The following is a 6,321-nucleotide window of genomic DNA, read 5'->3' as shown; positions in this document are numbered from 1 at the left end:
CAGAGTGCGCAGGGTTGAACTCAGTTGTGACTTCTCTACACATGCCTCTTCAGTAGCTTCTTTTGAACATATAGTTGGTGCTGGAGTTGGAATTTGTATGTCCAAAGCCTAGAATCTTTGGGCTGTCCATGTGCCAGATGGACTCTGAGTTTCAGCAGATTTGTAACAACTATTCTCCAGCTCTTTGGACTCATCCACGGCAATAACAAGGAGGTAAGGATGGACAAACATCATGCCAAGGAACTGAGTCTACAACTGCAAGCAAGAGAGTCCCATCCATCAGCCATATGGGTCCAAAACCCCCCTCAATTAGAGGCTGAGTGAGAATCACCATCCCAGAATCCTCAGGATTGGGGAATAAAAAATGGACTAGAATGGACTTACTGGTATTCTACTATAGGTTTACTGTGATTCTAGCAATGGAAGAAATTATATCATTGATGTGGAGACAGTGACCACTGGAGGTGCTGAAGGTAGGGAGAGGGGAAAAATACAGAGGTATTTTCAGGACGTGGAATTGTACCAAATTACACTGCAATGACAGATACAGGCCATTATATATCCTGCCATAACCTACAGAATTGTGTGTGAGTGTAAACTACAATGTAAACTATAATCCTTGCTTACTGGCAATGCTCCAAATGTGTTCATCAATTGCAATGAATTTACCACACTAATGAAAGAAGTTGTTAATGTGGAGAAGGGTGGGAGGTGTGGGGAGTGGGGCATATGGCAAGCCCTTATATTTTCATGTGTAACATTTTGTGTAATCTAAGTATCTTTCTTTTAAAAATTAAAAATATATACTTTTTAAAAAGCACATTATTAGACTTTGGGCTAATAGAACTGCATTTTAAGTTCCTAAGTTCAAATTTCCTTCATTTCCTAGCATTTAAAAATAATCCAAGTCCCAATGAAAATAGGACATCAATTTTACCAAAGATCTGTTTCCTTATTTAGGATTATGCTAGTCCACATAATTTGAAAACAGTACTCACTGTATGTGTGTAATGAAGCTATTACTACACAAATTTATTCTTCCACATAGGATTATTTGATCCAGAAAGGGTAACATATCACAGAATAGAAATCATTGTATATTCACAACAGATAATGGGGATTGGGGCTGGAGCAGCCAGAATTCAAATGGCAAGTTTCAGGTTTATCTGGGTCATTCCATTTTCTCTGGCTTATGCCATCTCTCAACCACAATAACATTCTTTGTGGGTACGTGAAGGTCATGAAGTGTGACAAGAACTCCCAAGTTTAGCCTACTTTCAATAGTGATAAAGCATACTTATTATCTTCCTACTTTGTGAAAGGAGGGTTTTGCTATGTTTATTATATGACAAGAATCCCAAAAATGGCTTGATGATCTATGGGTGGAACACTGAGGGATACATGTAAGGCTGGCAAATGAAGTACAGAATAGTATGGAATATGTGGTATTACAGAGATTCTGCCAGGAGACAGAGAGCCATAGGTGGAAGCAGGTGGGACTGTAAAGGCACCCAGCTGTGTCTCCATGGCTCACAGTTCCCTGCAGCCATGAATGGGAATTAGTAGTGTTCCTAAATACCAATAAAATATTGGGTTATTCTCACTTAATACCTAGAATGAGACCTTTAGGTGAAGGTGGGACAAGGGGTAACAATGTATTTTCTCCTAAGGAAAGGGTAGTGTGCCTGATGAAGACCAAAGAGGACCTACAGGTAGATCACTGAGGTGCTTCTTCCATAAAGGTGGGTTATAGCCGTAGTTAGAATATACTGAAATGCAAATTCATCCCAAAGGCAATCACTACTTTCAGAGATTGTGTTTCAAATATCAACCATTCTATTCCACTTCCAAAAAAAGAAAACTTAGGGGATACTGGCTCTATTAGTGAGGGTCCTCCAGAGAAATAGGAGAAAGAGAGACAGACAGAGACAGACTAAGAGACAGAGATAGAGAGAAATATGAAGAATTGGTTCACAGGCCTGTGGGGACTACCAAGTCCAAGTTCAAGGTGGAAATTCTGATCTAGGTGGTATTGAAGACCTAAGTCCAAAGTCCCCAGGGGAAGATGTCTCTGGTTGGAAATTCTGGCAAGATCAAGATTCATGTAAAGACAGAAATTCTTCTAACCTCTGAAGCCTTCAGTTCTGGCTTTTAGTCTCTTCAACTGATTAGATGAGATTACTGATACTATTTAACTCAATCTCCTTTGTTGGTGATAGATGCAATAAACTGATAGTAGATATAAATCCCTATGAAATACTCTCACATTAACAATCAGGTCAGTGCTTAACCAAACAACTGGACCCCATAACCCAGCCTATTGACACATGAAATTAACAATCACACTGGCAAAATTGAACCTGCAGAAGAAAGGAGAGCATATCTGATAAGGGAACAGCTGCAGTATGTTGGTGTCATGGGGGTTTCTGAGCAGAGAGCTCTGATGTAGAGATGTTGCTTCTAAATTCTGGTTTTCTATAGCCAGAAATTCTCCGTGGAGGGAGTAATTGTGTGAGATAGCAAAGACATTTGCTGGAACGAAGTCACGAGCATTGTCTGAGCAAACAGCTCCCTCAGCATTTTTTGAATTATCTATAGCTGTAGTTTGGGACTCAGTATAGCAAAAAATTGTCCTCAGTATTGAGGAAAATACTGAGGACAAAAAAAAGTCAATGATGTTTTTCCTCACCAAAACTGACAAATCTAGGATATTGGTATTAGCTAATATTTTAAAATCTGTGCATGCCTGTAGGTATGTTGACATCGGAAGAGGCTGGCAAACAGCTGTGGAGTTTAAAGACAAATGAAAATGTCCCTAGGTAAAAACATTTTGGTAAACTAATAAGGCAGTGTAAATTAAGACTGCTCAACAGTAAATGTTGGACAGAAAAACAAAAAGCTGTTAAAAGGCAAACTACAACCATAGAAAATTAGCTTGAGCAAGAATATAGGAGTCAAACCTGAAAATATTCCTTGAGATAACAAGAGGAACTTTTTGATCCTTATAACTCAATGTAGGATGGGGCAGGAAGGTGTTAGGTGTAGAACCACTGGATATCTTCATATCCCATATATATATAAGATAAAGAGATTAATTATTCTATCTTCTAGATACTTTCACGAATGCCTCCTTCACATGTTTGTTCCTCAAGCTGTAAATGAATGGGTTCATCATGGATGTTAGGATGGAATAGAACACAGAGATCACCTTATCACTTTTGTTCATTTTCCAGGACTGTGGTATCATGTAGGTGAATATTGTTGACCCATAGAAGAAGACAACAACAGTGAGTTGGGAGCTACAGGTAGAGAAGACCTTGAGTCTCCCCTCCCCCCAACTGCATCCGTGTCTCAGTGGAGATGATGTTTCAGTAGGAGACAAGGGTGAGGGACAAGGAGCCAGGAGGATGACCATGCTCATCATAAAGATGGCATTTCTGTGCTGTGCGTGTCTGCTGAAGCCAGTTTCAGGAGGGCAGGAGGTTCACAAAAGTAGTGATTTATTAGATTCTTTCCCTGGTGTGGCAGACACAGTGTGAATGTGGTGTCCACTAGCCACACAAATGCACCATTGGCCCAAGACCATAGGGCCAGCTGGGCACAAACCCAATATGTCATGATGGTGGAGAAGTGCAGGGGCTTACACACAGCCATGTACTGGTCATAGGACATCACTGCTAACAAACCATTCTTTGTACAACATGCTAGGAGGAAAAGACACATCTGAATTGAGCACCCAGCAAAGGAAATGACCATTCTCTTCAGTAAATGGAGTAACAACAGGGGGATAATGCTCATAGAGAAACAGAGATCAGCAAAGACAGGTTGTTAAGGAAAAAGTACATTGATGTGTGAAGTAAAGAATCAACATGGATTAGGACTATGATGAGCAGATCCCCAAATATAGCCAACAGGTAGATGAAGAGGAATAGCACAAACAGCAGGATCTGGGTCTCTGATCTGAGGTGAAACCCAGCAAGATGAATTTGGTCAGATATGTTTGGTTTTCTTTGCCCATCAATGCTTATTTCTGCCTACATATCAGTATTAAAAGAGCAACGAAATGTTGACTATCTCAATAGAAAAACTGAAAGTATTTGATTTTAAAAATTCTTGCACACTAAATATGGTTCCATTTTGGTTTACATTATGGTTTATATTTTAGACTGTACAATTTTCTAAATTTTTAGTTACCTTTGGGACTTGGAGTTGTCCTAAATGATATTGCAGGGACAGATGCTGAACATTATATATCCTGTCATAACCCACTGAATGGACTGGAGGAGAGTGTAAACTAGAATGTAAACTATAATCCATGAGGTACAGCAGTGCTCCAAAATGTATTCATCAAATGCAAGGAATGTGCCACAATGATGAAAGAGGTTGATGTGGGAGGAGTGGGGAGGGTGGGTGATGGGGTAGGTGGGAACCTCTTATTTTTTAATGTAACATTTTTTGCAATCTATCTTTTTTAAAAAAGACAATTTAATTTAAAAAAATCTTGCAGACATTTAAGACACTTGATTTTTCTAAAATGTCCATCCTTATATTCCCACTAAAGCCATTTGATTGGCAGGCAGGGCAACATCAGGGATATACTCTCCCAGTGGTGCTTGCTGCCAGGGTGCTATCATTCACCAAGACATTATTCAATGATTGTGTGGATAAGTCAAGAAATGTCTTCTTAGTAAATAATGTTATTTACTGGAACAAAATAAAAGGATGCTGACATATTTTAAGGAAAAAAACATGGATAGTTTCCTTTTTAGTAGAAAACTCAGGGATGTTTTCCCTAGTTTACTTTTCAGACAGTAGACTTTAACTTTTGCTTCATCAAAAAGCAGGAAAAAAAATGAACTTTTCCATTTTTTTCCCAAGAGATCTCTAATGATGTTTCCAAGCAAGGGAATATTAAGAACATTTCAGAAAATTTTATAGTCCATAGTCCTGATCCTTTCCCAAACTTTTCACTGGATCAGAATGTTAAGACTTGTTGGGGCTGCTTAAGAATAAGTTCAGTCAGCACTGTACACTATGGTAGGAGGGGCAGTTCGTGGAGAACTAATGCAGTCACAGCAGCTGCCTGGATAGGTACAATGTCCTATCTGCTGTAACAGTATTTGAACTCATGCATGCTGCAGTTTGTACCAGAATATACAATCAGTTGTGCAGGTACATCAATGGGAAAATAGGCATTGGTCCAATGTATGAAGCCAGACAGGAAACACTATTCAAAGCCTATACAATGCTATATATCAGCAACAAGTAAGGACTAAGATGGCTGGATCCAAGCTAATGAAGTAGATTAGAGAGGGTTAGGAAAGGAAGCAGTGCCATAAGCAGATATCTTGGACTCAGAGATGGAAACTGATACCACTTGGAAGGATTGAAGGACTAGTCCTATAATTGCCTATGAAGTTAGGATGAAGACGCAGAATCAAGGACGAAACTCAGCTCTTCTGGAATCTTAGGACACAGAGAAGCCAAAGACTGCAGACATGTAAGGGCTTCTCCTCATATTTAAGATCCTGCACCTAACTGGAAGTATAGAAGAAATGTAGACAGAGCAGTTACGGCTGGACCACTAGTTCATGAGCCCTTACGTGTGACATGATTTCAAGATCGCCTCGTGAGAATAAGGTTTCTGTTCATATGCTTCCACCCAGATTGGATTTACAACTGGGTTCAGTCTGAAGCTTCAGGAAGGTCTATTACCTTGGGGGAGCCAGGAAAGTAGAGTCAGGGAACATTTTGTGGGACAGGCAGAATCAAATGGAAAGATCTTTACTTTAGCTCTAGTGTGACGAGAATATACATGGATCTGTAAAAAAGTCTCTGACATCAACAACTCAAATAAGTCAGTGCTTTTGAAACTATGAGTTAGAATATATTACTTGGTAATGAAATAGATTTAGTGAGTTGCCACAAGTATTCTAAAAACAGAAGTAGAAAATAAAATATCATCTCCTGTAACAATGAAAGTATGATTTTAAGAAAATATTTGTTTCAATTTTACATAAGTATGTATGGGTGGGTGTACATCTGTGTGTGCTTGCATGTGTACAGTGATTTACAATGTAAACAATATTTCTTATTTTGGGTCATTATAAAAAAACTTGAAAAAGAATACTGCTATAAGTAAAAAATTTTTAATATCCAAGTACATCAATAAAATAATTCATTCCTAACCCTTATATAATAATTTTTAAAGGCATTTTCACAGCTTCATTATAGTAAATTTACATGCAATGAACTGTACATATTGTGCATGTATAATTTAATGAATTTCTATTAGTATATATATGGGATTTTTAAAATGTA

At 38.5% G+C, this 6,321-nt stretch overlaps 1 pseudogene; it reads right to left on the bottom strand.

Annotated features, from left to right (window-relative positions):
- Positions 1-3,100: 3,100 nt before the first annotated feature.
- Positions 3,101-4,018, bottom strand: LOC101439866 (olfactory receptor 2D3-like; annotated as a pseudogene).
- Positions 4,019-6,321: the final 2,303 nt, after the last annotated feature.

This window comes from Dasypus novemcinctus, chromosome 10, assembly GCF_030445035.2.
Source record: "Dasypus novemcinctus isolate mDasNov1 chromosome 10, mDasNov1.1.hap2, whole genome shotgun sequence".
Classification (NCBI taxonomy): Eukaryota; Metazoa; Chordata; class Mammalia; order Cingulata; family Dasypodidae; genus Dasypus; species Dasypus novemcinctus.
The sequence above is the reverse complement of the archived record's forward strand: the minus strand, read 5'-3'. Positions and strand labels throughout refer to the sequence as shown.